Consider the following 15,866-nt stretch of genomic DNA (forward strand, 5'->3'; position numbering starts at 1 on the left):
CCACCCACTCTTTGGTACCCGTACTTTGGAGGATAAAAAGAAAATTGAAAGACCTGAAGCAGAAAGACTATTGATTTGTAATCCTTTTTTATCATCTCAGAATTTCAAGGTGTATTCCTCATGCCATTCCACTCTTCCCCAGGGAACTAGAAGAAACTGACCTGCAAGGCCCAGCTAGCACAGAGAAAAGGGAATTAAATGCACTTTAAAGAAAACCTTTCTAGACAACATCATTTTTCCCAGTGTAATGTTTGAATCTTTAATAACTATTATTCCTCTCTGAGTTCTCGCCAAGAGAAGATTTTTTTTAAATAGATTAAATCATTAATCCATTAAACAGTGATTTAATTTCTAGGGTTTCATTTTTCCCAGCTTTCCTCATCATATAATAGAGCTAGGGCACACCAGGGTTGGAAAAAAGTTTAAACTTTCTCTAGGCTAAATTTGGTGACGATGAAATACCTGCTGCTTATTCAAGCTACCCATTCACTCTTGTAATATTCTTTAGGTCAGTAAGTATAGTCATCACCATAACCATATAGAGTAGGGAAATTTCTGCCCCCACCCCATTTTACAGAAGGCAATAACATATGTAAATTCCAGATAGGGTACCAAAGACAGACCAAAGTACAATTCCATAAAAATCCCACTTGGAGAGCCAATGAATTTATTGGGCATAAGTGCATACTTACAGAACCATGCGTGAAGGTTACTTACAGGAAGTGGTTAACCCCAAAACAGCTGCATTACCACAAAGTTCCACTACATCATGGATGATGATCACAGAGAAGGTGTATCATATAACCCCTTCAGATAACCCCTTTTATCTTTTAGCATTTCTCTAATTCACTTACAGCTTGGTGGGTAGCAGGAAGGAATAATAGCCTGAGGGTCTTGTGACCCTCACTCCCCCTCTCTTCTGGGAATATCAGTAGCTCTGTTAGCATTGCCACAGACTCAGGTACATCTGCACTGTTTTGCTCGTTAATGACAATAGATAGCTATGACAATGGAGCAAGCACACTATATCCAGAGGATAAAACTATACTACAACAGGCAGATAAGTAGCTGAACTGGAATTAGCACTGGTGTCTTTCCAGGTCTGCAGGTGGGACTTCTTCCCTACAACTTAAATTTTCTGGTCGTTTTGCAGACAGGAAGAGAGACCCAGACAGGACCAGTAACTGAAGAGCCAGGTCCTGACTTTGGTGTGGGCCTCATGTCTCTACTCCATTCAGTGCTGGTCTTTGACCTTTTATTTACAGCCTCACACCCAGCTTGCAGATATCACCTTCCTGCCAACATTACTCATTTCCCAGGAAGAGATCAACGCCCCATTTCTCAGAAAAAAATAAAACCATCTTAGTTTGACATTTGACAAGCATTCTTCCATAATTCAGGCCTGACCTTCCCCTAACTTCTCCACTCCAATGAAACTCCTAAACCTATGGGAGTCCAGTGTCTATATGTTTATAGTCTTTCTACATTTTCAGAACACCCCTCCTCTTGCCATATATATATATATATATATATATATATATATATATATATATGTAAATTATATTCATGTATACCAACAAAGATATCTTGGCATTAAACACAAAGATATTTATTACAGCACTATAACTTATAGTGAATTGTGTAAACAACTTACATAATCACCCATAACAAAAATGTTAGGAATAAAGAACTTTCATTCTACAGGTAGGTGTAAAATTAATAAAACAGAAATAGGGCTTCTGTTGTAGGAATATGGGTGCCGCACAATAGCAACAAAGGAAGGGGTAATAGGGTCTGTCTAGAGCTCTTGGGCAAAAACAGGCATTGCACTAACTTATGAATGGGTAGCACTTGCCTGCTCCCTATTTAAAGTATTCTCAATAAATGATCATAGATTCAATTAACAGTTACTTTGAGGTCAGCAGCTAGGTGGTTAAAGTCTAGCTGTGTCTTGGGACTCAGTGTGCCTATCTTTGAAATGGAAAGATTGTACCTGTCATGAGTCACCATGCTGCCTCTCATGAGGTACCATATTAAGCTGATACTTGGCTGCATTCCTCTGTTTTACATCACTAATACTCCATAGACATGGAAGCAACAGACAAGAAGATCTCTTGCTGGCACAGCTTCCTGTAGCATCCTAGCTGAAGAGAAGATGGAGAACTGCTCTCTTTGGGTTTACTGGTCTACCAGACAAGCCCTGAACTTTCATCAACTCAGTTTGCAACAATCTGCCCACACAATGGTAGTGGTTGAGAGGCAGGACTGCTGTGGTCTTCCTCTGGAGCCCTCCTAAAAGTGTGACTTTGATTAAACCAGAAAAACCTAGACAATATCAATGCCATGCTATTAGCCACAAAAGGGACTTCCTTTCTGTTATCAGGGACAGGGACTTCCAACCATTACCAACCATTCAGAGGACCATGTCCAGCCTGAGTCAATGGACAAAGTAATTGCTATTTACAGAGTAGGCCACTGTCATCTATGCAAGCCCAGACCACTGTGGAATGACTTCATCTCTGCATTTGGAATTTGTCTCCCATGGCCACATGAGTTAGGATATTGACTATACACTAAAGTTGCCTCTATAAGGCCATGTCTTAGTCAGGGTTCCTATTCCTGCACAAACATCATGACCAAGAAACAAGTTGGAGAGGAAAGGTTTTATTCAGCTTACACTTCCACATTGCTGTTGATCACCGAAAGGAAGTCAGGACTGGAACTCAAGCAGATCAGGAAGCAGGAGCTGATGCAGAGGCCATGGAGGGATGTTACTGGCTTGCTTCCCCTGGCTTGCTCAGCTTGCTTTCTTATAGAACCCAAGACTACCAGCCCAGGGATGGCACCACCCACAAGGGGCCCTCCGCCCTTGATCACTAATTGAGAAAATGCCTTACAGCTGGATCTCACGGAGGTGCTTCCTCACCTAAAGCTCCTTTCTCTGTGATAACACCAGCCTGTGTCAAGTTGACACACAAAGCCAGCCAGTACAATTGACCCCTTATCAACTTGACACACAAGCACATCACTATTAAGCCTCAACCCTTACTTTCTTATTCATCCCCAAGATCTAAATAACTTTAAAAATTCCAGAGTCTTGCATATTAAAAGTTCAATCCCCTTAAAATATCCAATATCTTTTAAAATTCAAGGTCTTTTAAAAAACAAATCAAAGTCTCTTAACTGTGGACTCCACTAAAATATCTTTTTTCTTCAAGAGGGAAAAATATCAGGGCACAGTTACAACCAAAAGCAAAATCAAACTCCAACCATCCAATGTCTGGGATCCTACTCACCATCTCCTAGGCTCCTCCAAGGGCTTGGGTCACTTCTCCAGCCCTGCCCTTTGTAGCACACAGCTTGTCTTCTAGGCTCCAGCTGCCTGTACTCCACTGCTGCTGCTGTTCTTAGTGGTCATCTCGTGTCACTGCATCTCCAAAACACTGCTGACTTCTGCTGTAACTAGGCTTCACCAATAGCCTCTCACAGGCTCTCTTCATGCTGCCAAGCCACAACTCCTTTGCATGACCCCTTCAGTTCTGAGATATCAATTGTAACTGAAACTGCACCTTCACCAATGACCTTCCTTGACTTCTCACAGTGCAGAGACTCAGCTGCTCTTTACGACTCCAGTGTGCCTATCTTTGGGTCACCTGTGACTCTTACACATTACCAAGTCCTGTTGCAGCACGAGGTACAACTTTGGCTATCTCTGGAACACAGCCTCTTTGTGCTCTCAGAAAACACTTCCCAGAAGATATCACTTGAGTGGTGCTGGTCTCTTCTAAATCACCACTAATTTCTTAGCTCTAGCTAACCAGCATCAATAGTCCCAGTAATGCAAAGGTTTTGTTCTAGTAGTTGTGGTATCTTGTTAATCACAGCTGATTCTTCAGCCCCAGCTAACCAAACCCACAGAATCTTCACAATCAAAAGCAGCAACAGCCCTGATAAGAGTTAATTTTCACTCTGAAATTTCACAAGCCAGTCTTCCATCTTCTAGCTCAAAGTTCCAAAGTCCCTTCCACAGTCCTCCCCAAAACATGGCCAGGTTGTCACAGGAATGCTCCACTAGGCTAGTACCACTTTGTCTTAGTCAGGGTTTCTTTTCCTGCACAAACATCATGACCAAGAAACAAGTTGGAAAGGAAAGAGTTTATTCAGCTTATATTTCCATGTTCCTGTTCATCACCAAAGGAAGTCAGAATGGAATTCAAGCAGGTCAGGAAGCAAGAGCTGATACAGAGGCCATGGAGGGAATGTTATTGGCTTGCTTCCCCTGGCTTGCTCAGCTTGCTCTCTTATAGAACCCAAGACTACCACCATGGGCCCTCCCCCCTTGATCACTAATTGAGAAAATGCCCCACAGCTGTATCTCATGGAGGTACTTCCCCAACTGAAGCTCCTTTCTCTGTGATAACTCCAGCCTATGTCCAGTTGACACACAAAACCAGCCCGTAACAGCTCCTAACTCAGAATCACTTGGAATGGCTAAGAAGAACCTTCTATAGGTTTTAAGCAACAGAGCATGTTCTTGCAGATGCAATCTTACCTGGAAATCTGCATGTATTAAACAGCTTAATGGTGGTTACTTCTTGTGTATCTTTAAAACTCAATTTTAATGAATAGAAAAATTATTGAATTCAACCAGTGACAATAATAAAATTTTAATAAATGAGATTTAGTTGAGGAGGGTGTGTGGGAGGGAATGGAGGGATGCTGGGTGATTGGCACCAAATTCCTATTAGATTAGACAAACTCACGTGTTCTTCAGTGCAGCAGGCTGACTGCAGTTCACAGCAACTTATTTCACATTTGATGCTGAGCAAGAGGAGAGGAGCTCAAAGGCTCCAAAGTAAAGAAATGCAAAGGGTATGGGAATATTAATTACATGATGTGATAGGTACTTTCCACCTGTTTTGAAATATCACGATCACCCTGTAAATGTATACAACCCTGACATATTAACAAAATGGTTAAGTCAGGAATCACGGATGGCAGTTATTTTCTTGTACCATTATCAGTATCTGATATATTTGTACTTTATTTTGGTGCACTATATTAATATTGACAGTAATGTGTCATCACTGTTCTGAGTGTTTTAAACATGAAGATTCAGAACTCTGGGTCCCTATTCCTAGATGAGGAACTGGAAGTCCAGACACCCAGAGAAGTGGCTCAAAGTCACAGAGCAAGCTATCAGGCCTCATAAGTAGGCAGTACAACTCTTTAATCTGTGACCTGAGAGAATATATACATAGATGTGTATGTATGTATATATATATATATATATATGTGTGTGTGTGTGTGTGTGTGTGTGTGTGCGTGCGTATATGTATTATATAGACATAGATACATGCAAACCTTCACATGTATATAGTTGCAAATGACAACTTTGTAATTGCTTGCTTGGCAAACTAGGGCTGATTAATTAGGCTAGGAAAGTAGAAAATAAATTCCAAGTTCTAAATTTAAAAAAATTAAAAACTAGCTTGACCCTAGAAGCATCCTGCTAGGATTCAGGGGGCAGTTTGAAGAGAGCTAACCTATAATTTCAGGGATGTCATGAGAAGCCAGTCAGGCTGTCAAAACCCACGAGTAGACAGCCCATGGGAGAGTAAGAGACAAAAGACATTGGCTGGCATTTTACCAAATGGAAATCTCTAGTCTCTGGCACTACCAATATTCTCTATTACAAATCTTCCAGCTGGTAAACAGAATGATGCCACTGACATTTAATTGAAATGTCAGCACATTTAGAAACAGCCCTGATGGAATTGCCAAGTGAAAGTTATCGCTGATGACTTAAGCTAAATGGAAACAGAAAACCACCACAAATGCCCCAACACACACACACACACACACACACACACACATTAAAATCTCAGACAGAGAGAAGGCAGACAGCTTTAGCTGCCCAAGAAAAAAATTTATGGATACTTTTGAAATGGACTTTTATTTTTGCTGTGAAAAACTATGGGGTGATTGGAGAAACACTTGTGAAAGTAATCAGGTCTGAGACAGGCCAATGCCTGCGTAAATCAATTCAACAAGTATGCATTGATTAAATTGCCTTTGGATAGTAATGTTACCGTACATTTATTTGCATAGCTTATAGTTTATAGAGGCTGTGGTGGATTGCCAAAAAAATGGTGGGATTCTTTGTCACTATCTATATCCCCGCCTTATAACATTGTAACTTTGCCATTCCATTCCTCTCTGACATACATGAGATTTGACTGTGTGATTTGTTTGGCCACAGGACTGTTAGGAGACATGATGTATGCAGTGGCTAGCAAAGGGTTTAAGTCATCTAAATTCGTCCTTGACCTGTGCTCCATGCTCATAGAACAGAATCCATGGAATCCAAAGAGTGTGCCCATGGAACTGAGCCAAGGCACTCCGTTGTTGAAGCAAAGATCATCCTATATCAGCAATAGAGACCTCACCTTTGGGCATGTCAGCAGAACTGTTCAGATGACCTAGATTCAAACTGTTACACGGGCAAGCAAGAGATGTCAGCTGGACCCAGATACATGGAGTGATTCAATACATACTCTTACAGGCCGCTGTGTTTCTGTTGAGCACACTGTGACAACATCTATTTGATAAGATGTGCCCCTCAGGATGTGGGGCAGGGGCTATTTCTCTGCCTTTATAGAGAAGCACACTGTGTTCTACACAGGTTAAGAGGGGTGGGGAATGCCTTTTTCCCCACAGCTACATCTTGTGTGCCTGTGATGTTCGTCCTCACATGGTTCAGCTTCTTGGAAACACTCAGCAAATAGCATTAACCTAGAGGCTGAATCCATTTTTCTCTTTTAGATCAAAGAGGCAGCTTTTATGGGTTGAAAGCACAGAGGGGTGGGAGGGGGAGTCTCAGAAGTACCAAGGCCCTAAAGGCAGGAGCTTCACAGTGCTTAGCCCTGCAGGCTCCCTCCAAGTCTCCCTCCCTGGGATTCCTCCTCCTTTTCTGGGTTCCGCTTCACTTTGAAGAGACTGGAGGTGCAGACCATAGCAGATGTGAGCATCTCTCACCATCTCTCTGTGGATTATTGCACTAACAGACATTCTTCAAATGCTTCATGAAGTCCAGCCAGGCGAAAAAACCTGAGGAAGTTGTGAAAGGGATTTTGATCTCATAGCTGACCTCTTGGTTTCCTTCAGTGCCAGCTACATTCATGACCCCACACCATCTAGAGCAATCTCTTCTTGGCCCCTCATTCTTATGGCTTCATGAGCTGAAGTGAGTTCCTCCAAGCCCAACCTGGAACATTTAACATTTTTGGTTACTCTTCTACCTCTCCTTTACCTCTATCCCTTTGATGTTTTCTCTTTCCTCACCTGGGAACCCTTCTTCTTTTCTGTAAGATGTTTTTGATAAAGATAGTAGGGATTACTCCCTGTTAGACACAGAGCAGAATAGACACATTTACTCTAAGGAGGTCTTATCCATCTGTTCCACCAGCCTGAAAAGGCCCTTCCCACTGGTTGTGACTGCCTCTCTGAACTGATCTCCCATCCCGTCTTGCAATGAGCTCATGTGGAGCCAATGTCCTTTGTATTTTCTACATTTCTCCATCAATCTCCTCGCCCCCATGACCAGGTGCTCTGAATAAAGCTTTGCACATATCAGAAGCTCATTTAGTGTTTGCAGGTAATCCAGGCTTGCAAAGGCTAGGCAGAAGTAAAGGAAGGCCATAGGCTGGATTTCTTTACTATCCATAAAGACCAAGAATAAACACTAAGAGAAGATATGATGAGAAATGTATTGATCTTGTCTGTTTCTTTTGGGTTCCCTGCTCCAGTTTGTAGGCAGCATCAAATAGACGCAAGAGCATGCAGCATAATGGCAGGAAATAGGTAGAGATGCGTAGGTGCTTTTGTTCTGTATGTACGTTGTAGCAAGAAAGAGTACGGGGTAGACGAATGAGTGGTGGCATCAGAACAGGACATTGATTAATCTGTCACCCATTCCTGCAGGAAAATAATTGAGTTAGCTCTTACTTGGAGCTGAAGCCTTGTAGAAGGTGTTCTAGTACAAGGACTTCATGAAGAAACTATACTGCCTCAACTCTAGTGTAGAATTAGCCAAGAACTCCATCCTGTCTTCCAGGGGTGTGAGACTTTTCTTAGGTAAAGAGGGCACACATATCTACTCAGCCCAGCTAAGGAATCTATGACAGACAGATGCTGAAGTGATTACACTAGAGCCCAACTTGATGACTCAAGGCTATCTGCTAGGGCTGCTTACAGCGGTGTGGATGAGCAGGCATGACTCAGAAGCAGCTGCATTGCCGAGAAGCTCACCCCAGTACCAGAGAGCTTCGCCCCTGGAACTGTTTGTGTGACTTCTTGGCAGCTGGAGAGTTTCTTCTGGGCAGCTTGGCTGGCCAGAGTCTCCTCTCTGGCAGTTAATTATTGCTTCTATAACCTTGAGGGTGTGGATCTTGTAAATTTTGTCTTTCTTTGACATGTGAAGTTTGTTTACTTCCTGTATCTCATGAGCCTTCGGCCTCTTTCCTGAAGGGAATGTTTCAAAACATAGGAAGAGGTTTTAGAACATTTTCCTGGTCAGTTATAACACTCTCAACATTTTCTAATGCAAAAAATGCCAAAATCAGCCTGTCTTTATGGATTTATTAAAAGTATGCTCATAAACAGATCTACATGGAGATATGTAGTACATATATATATATTGTGAATATATATGTAGTACATATATATGTTGTGAATATATATGTAGTACATATATATATTGTGAATATATATGTAGTACATATATATGTTGTGAATATATAAACAAATACATATATCGTTTGTATGTTATTAAAAGAATACTCTGTGTGTGTGTGTGTGCATGTGTGTGTGTGTGTGTGTGTGTGCATCTTTCTATTCATTTCTTTTCTGTTCCAATAAAAGCCAAGGAATTCTCTTCAAGTCTTCTGGTATTCATCCTTGTTTTTACACACATATACACATAATGTATATAAATATACAGCAGTATATTCAGGTTGGCATCACTATAAACACCAATAACTAATTCAGCAACAATATGTGTGTATGTTTCCAGTGCTATCTTTAGAAGCTGCTATCTAATTTCCTTGGGATAGATTCATAGGAGTAGGATTGCTAGATTACAGTTTCTATGTACTTCGGATATTAATAGGCAATGCTTGTTTACTTCCGGAAGCCTGTAGTTCCATCCCTATCCCAAGCAGCAGTGTGTGAGGCCCCATTTCTTCCTCACAGTCTCTGCTCAGAGCAGATATGATAGTTCCTTTTGATGTTTGCCAGTCTGGTGAGTGCAAAAAGATCCCTCATTGTTATTTTAATTTGGATTTCTATGACTGTCAGTGAAGTGAACATATTTCAAGTCATTTGCATATGCCCTTCTATGAATTGCATTTTGGTATAATTTGCTCTATTGGCTGTGATTTTTTTCTATTTGTCAACCTCTAATTTCTCTGCACAGTAGAGAAATTAACAATTTAAATACTGTTTGAGTTATATTTTTATAAGTATATTGTTAAATCTTTTCCAAGATGCATAACCTAAGGTTTTTTTTTTTTCAGGTATAAGTTACCATACTACATACTGTGAAAGTTACTGTTTTGAGTGCACAAGTCACTCATTGATTTTTGAGTTACAGGCTGTGAAGCAGTCCCCACTATCTAACTCTGGAATATATTAATTCACCTGAACAAGCTACTGGCTTCCCTGGAAACCACAATATGCTTCCTATCTCTATAGATTTGCCTAGTCTTGCTATCTCATAGAAACAAATCCTATAATATGCAGCGTCTTTTTCTGCTTCATTCATTTAGCGTGTTTTCAAAACTCATCCATGTCAGAGCATGAACTAAAACTCTGCCTTTATTTCTGAACTAATCTTATTCTGTTGGTTTTGTTTTTCCCGCTTCTTACTCAGTGGCTATTTGACTGTTTCCACCTTTGGCCTGGGTGGAATAGGGCTGCTACCAGCAGCTGGATGGTTCTTTCACAAACAGGCTTTCAGTTCTCTTTGGTATACACCAGAAGATTATATGATAGCTCTAGGCTTAACTTTGAGTAACTATTTCCAGGGCAGCTACACTGTTTCCTGTTCCTCCAGTGTAGAAAGGTTCCAGGTTCCACTTGGTTGTCCTTGTTTTTATAGTTTCCTTTGTAGGAAAATGAGAGCTACCTCCCTTATTGGATGTGAAAATGGTATCTCATTGCTGGTTTGATTTGCATTTTATTTACTTACCTAATGATATAAGTATAGTTATTGGTGATTTGCATGTCTTCAAAGGAGAAATAGCCACTCAAATCTTTTCCCATTTTGGGATTTTAGTTTAGCACTTAGAGTAATGTATGTCCTCTACCATTGAGTCACAACCCATTTTAAAACTGTATTATCTTTTTAGCGGCCTACAAAAAAAACAGTTCTTTATATATTTATATATTATAGATACTATATAATAAATATTTTTCTCTCCTCTATTTTGTCTACAATGTCTGAATAATGTCCTTTGAGGAAGCAAGGTTTACAATTTTGGTAAAGTCTAATAAATCTATTTTTCTTTAGTTGACAATGTGGTTTGTTTGGTTTGGTTTGGTTTTTTTGTTTGTTTTTTAACACTTTCAGGTGGAGTTCTTTTAATATTTAAATATGAAAAAAGTGAGTACTGACTTCTTTTTTTACACACAAAGGTCTAAGAGTCTAAATGAGCAGAGGAAATGAGCACCTGCTCTATCCACAGTCCCAGCCTGCCTAAAATGACAGCCAGCCTGCCTGTCTCCAGCACACACAGGGATTCCTGGTGGCTGTTTTGTACTACAGCTGTAATGGATTTTGTCAGTTCCACACTATTTACATTTCTTAGACTTTTTCATTCTTTAAAAAGAAAAGTCCTTAACGGTAGGGGTGCTTACCTCTTTCCAACAATGGGCATGTGAGAACTTCCTTAGGAGCGATTCACTAAAGTAATCTAGTGGAATAGTCTTCCACATAGCTGTTCTCCAGCGTCAGAGTGAGAGCAGGGAATGAGTCGGGCATTTTGAAGGGCACAGGAGCGACTGGGGTCGCTCCATAAGAAAAGGACAAAATTCCCACCAAGTTTAAAAAGATGAATTGCCAACGTTAAAATGGGGAGCGAGGCAGAGAAGACTAAGAAGTTCAAGCCACCAGCAGTCCAAACATAACAGAATTTCAACGTGCTTCCACCAGGACAAAAACCGTGGCAACAATCTGCGTCTGTCCAGGAAGTGGGAAATATCCCTGGCATTCCTCCTGACAGCCCGTGTAAGGCCTTAAAAGTCTCTGCCTTTGCTGCAGTTCTGGTTATGGCTCCATTTGCAAGTTTTCTCTATCAAAGACAACAGGAAGAAACGGGATCATGAAGGAAGTGGCCCCAAGACACAAAGCTGCCCTAGAAAATCTGCACATCTTCCGAGCCAGGAAGAGCGGGGGATCAATGGTGATCAAAGGTAGCTCCAGCGGCAAACCGGATCCTCTCCAGAAACATCTCCGTCAGACCCCAGAGTCCCTCGGACAGGTTCTCATCTAGCTCATCTAGTAGTCCTCTTCCAGCTCCTCCTCAGCCTTCTCCATCTTGGCTTTGTGGAGAAATTTATCCAGGACAGAGGACCCCAGTACTAGCTGCAGCGATGGCTGTGGCCATGACTGTAGGAACCGGTTTGTTGGCTGTGTTTTTGATGTCATAGATTTCTTTTTAAGAAGCTAGTTTTAATCCAGGATCAGAATACCTGTATTTTCTTTTATGTCGCTTCTAATTTTAGCTTTTAAATATAGGTCTCTGATCTATTGTGATTTAATTTTCATGCTTGTGGAGTGAGGTGAGGCTGTACTTTCGTTCATTGGTCTGCATGTGGATATCCAGCTGTCCCTGTATCTTGTGTTAAAAAGACAATTCTTTCCATACCTTATTGTCTTGGTGCCCTTGTTTAAAAACAGATGACCAAAATTTTGTTTCTGGACTCTCCACTCTGCCTCTGGACAGCATCTTTGTCTTGCTGCTGCCCTCACAGGAAAGATTGTAGGTAGGATCCTGGTGGGTGCTGTTTATCTGGGAGTGTTTTCATTATCAATTTGCTCTTCATTTTCATCACAAGAACGTGCTGAAATTTTTTTCTCAAGGATTTTTTTTCCTGCCTCTCCAGAGATGGGTTTTGCCTCTTATTCTATTAAAATGATATCTTATAGTGCTTGGCTTTTATATGCTAAGGTGATCTTGCATTCCTAGGACAAAACTTTTTATTCAAATTTTGTTTCTTTAATATTGCATTTTTCATTTCTGTGACCAAACACCTCCTAAGAAGCAAAACAGGGAAGTGAAAGTTGAATTTTGGCTCACAGCTCAGGAGATGAATTCCATCCTGGCAGAGAAGGTATGGCAGTAAGAGACGCTTGCTTCTACCTCTGTGTATCTTGAAGCAGAAAAAGAGCCGTGTGGGCATTCTACAAAATCCCCTTTTTATTCAGTCCAAGATTCCAGCCCATGAATTGACACAACCCATATGCAATAAGGCTCTTCAATCCTCAATTAAACTTCACATACACACTCAAAAGTGGGATCTAGTTGTTTCTTTAGCCCAGCAAGTTGGCAGTCACAATCGTCTGTTGTGCCACCCCAAGTCAGTTCATTCCACAGTATGTATCATTCTAGAGATATGGCCTTTCATAAGTTATTTGGTTTGTTCATCTACAATTTTTCTTGATATGTATTGATAGTAAAACCTGCTTTATTATCTAAGGTTAATAGTAACACCCTACGTTCTTAAAATTTACATTTTGTACTGGCTGGTTTTGTGTGTGGTGGGGCATTTTCTCAATTAGTGATCAAGGTGGGAGGGCCCATTGTGGGTGGCGCCATCCCTGGGCTGGTAGTCTTGGGTTCTATAAGAAAGCAAGCTGAGCAAGCCAGGAGAAACAATCCAGTAAGCAGTGTTCCTCCATGGCTTCTGTATCAGCTCCTGCCTCCAAGTTCCTGCCCTGTGTGAGTTCCAGTCCTGACTTCCTTTGTTGATGAACAGCAATGTGGAAAGTGTACACTGAATAAACCCTTTCCTCCTCAACTTGCTTCTTGGTCATGATGGTTGTGCAGGCATAGAAACCCTGACTAAGACACGTTTTATTATGTGCATTCGTGTGCATGTATGGGTCTGTCTGTCTGTCTCTGTGTGTGTGTTTTGTACGTGGGGTGTGTGTGTGTTGTACGTGGTGTGTGTGTGTGTTCTGGCATTATTTGGCAGAGTGTTCTGTGTCTGTTAGGTGTGTCTAGCTGGTGTCAGTTCCTTGTTTTGTAATTCATAGTTGAAAGTAGGTCATTAAAGACTCCAAGTTCTATTATCGATGGTCACTTTCCCCTTTAATTCCTTATGTATCTTGCTTCATTTACTTGGCAATTCAATTGTAAAGTACATGTGTATTTATCTTGATTACTTCCTAAGTTCCCAGTAATAATTTTTGTCTTCCAGTCCATTTTTTGATACTTGTAATCTATCCAAACTCTTTGCATAATGCAGCTTTCCCTATACTTGAATTTTCAAGCTACTTGTCTTCTGAACCTAAAACATATTTCTCATAGGCTGCAGCACATAGGAAGGCTCATTTTAAAAATCTAGTCTGTCGGTGACACATGCCGATGCTGACCATTTCTCCATGCATCTGCTGGTCATTTTACACATCTTCTTTATAGAAATATTTATTTTGGGTTTATGTTCCATTATTGACTTATTTATTTGGCTTTTGGGCATTATACTGTGTACTCTATATTTAACCCCTTGTTAGAAACACAATTTTCAAATGTTTTGTTCTACTCTTGAGATTATCTGTATAATCTGTTGATTGATTTTATTGTTGTATAAAAGTATTTTATTTTGAGATAGTATTATTTGTATACCTTTGGCTTTTTGTTTCTTAAATATTTTGTTGTTTATTTGTCTGATTTGACCTTTGAGGGTCTTGTCCTAAATAAATATCAGTGATTTCAAATAAAAAAATCTAGTCTGTCAATCTCCTCCTTTTGTTCAGAGTTTAATAATTTGCTGTTAATGTTTAATGTGTTTGCATTTAATATAACTAACGAGATGTGTGTCACAGCCACCGTTATGCTCTCAGTGCTGTACATAGCATGCCTTTTTCTGTTACTCTGCTCCTCTGTCACTGTTCTATTTTGTGTTAAGTGGCTATTTTCCAGTATACTGTCTTAATTCCCTCGATACTACTTCTTCATTTCTATTTTTAGTGATTTTGAAGCAGTAGTCCTGCTGACTGCTAGACTGCTGGTTTTCAGTCTGAATGAGGAATGTTTATTTTTGTGTCTGCTGCAGAGTTGGGAGAGCAGGTGACAGGAATAAGGACAGAAAAAATGCTCTAACGCCGTGGCTCTTGCCCAGCTCCACCTACTGTTGGGAGCAAATACGCCCTGGGTTTTTAGAATGATTTGGCTAAGGCCAGAATTCTACAAAAGTTTATTGGGGCATGGGGCTGGAGCTGGAGAGATGGCTCAGTGGTTAAGACTCCTGACTGCCCTTACATAGGACATTTCCATTGCAACTACAGTAGCATCGCATTAATAGATGATATTGGCACATATAATTCTCCTTTGCAGTTCTTGTTGAACTTTGTTATGAAGATTACCCAGAAGGTTTCTATTTCCTTTTATTGTCTAGGATGATTAGATTGCATTGGAATTACTGCTGTTGGGTTATCTAAAACTCAGCTTGGAAGACCGGTGACCATGCCAGTAATAGCCCACTAATGAGATTATCAACTTCTCTAATAATTGATCAAGTTGAGGTATCCATTTCTTCATTTCTTCTTAAATAGATTTTAGTATAGGGGAGATTTTATAGATGTTTCCTCTTAAATAGATTTTAGATATTTCCTTGAATGGAACTCATTCTCTCCCTCTCAGGTTTCAGATTCTGCTATTATCTAACTCAAGCATGTAAATATAATGCGACTCCTTTCCCATTTTTAATGTCGTGTGTTTTATGCTTCCTTTCTTTTATTTTAATTGGGCTTCCACGGGGTGGGTACATTTTATTATTCTTTCTCAAAGAATAAAAATCTGAATTTGTTTATGCTTTCTGTTTTTTAAAAATTTCCATTTCACTGATTTCAGAGGAAATTAAAAAGATAACTTATTACCTAGATGCCAATGGAAAAAATACAACAACTCATATAAATATAGTAGTACTAGAAGAGCCATATTTAATTATTAAAGAAAGAAAATGAAAAATAAAAGAATTAATGTACATCTTATGCTGAAAAACTAACAGTGAGAAAAACCAAGTGGGGGAGGAATCAATAAATAGGATGTTTGGAACCAAAGATATTTTTAAAGCTCCATGTCTTTCTTGCTGTGTCTTTTCTCTTTCTTATGAGATGAACGCCAAGCTCTCGGCCTAAGCATGATGTCTGAAACCATTTATATCCTCTGACTTTTTGCCCTACTAGTTGTCACTCCCTTCCTATTTCATGCCCACAAATGCCAATTCGCTCGTCATGCCAAAATGCACTCTTTCCACTTTCTTACACCCTGATTGTTTATCCTGTGTGAAATAATTCCTACTCTCTTCCTGCCCATCTTCCAGCGGGCATCTTCCAGTCTTTTAAATCCCAAATGCATGGTGCTTTGTCAGAAGTTTCTGAGACTTCTCTATAGAGTAAAACACCATTTTCTTCCCCTGTGCTACACTTGAACCATTATGTACTCTCTTGCTGCCTACAGCTCAGTGCTGACTACTTCAAAAGCCAGGCATCTGTAGTACCCATCCCTACAAGGATCCTCTAGCTAAGAGCCTAGAATGTATACAGAAGTAAGAAAGAACATTCATTCAATGAACAAATCATA

The 15,866-nt window shown here is 40.2% G+C and overlaps 1 pseudogene; it reads right to left on the reverse strand.

The window, feature by feature from the left end:
* Positions 1-11,194: 11,194 nt before the first annotated feature.
* On the reverse strand, positions 11,195-11,666 carry LOC127687981 (mitochondrial import receptor subunit TOM22 homolog; annotated as a pseudogene).
* Between the last annotated feature and the right edge of the window lie 4,200 nt (positions 11,667-15,866).

Source organism: Apodemus sylvaticus, chromosome 6 (assembly GCF_947179515.1).
Source record: "Apodemus sylvaticus chromosome 6, mApoSyl1.1, whole genome shotgun sequence".
Classification (NCBI taxonomy): domain Eukaryota; kingdom Metazoa; phylum Chordata; class Mammalia; order Rodentia; family Muridae; genus Apodemus; species Apodemus sylvaticus.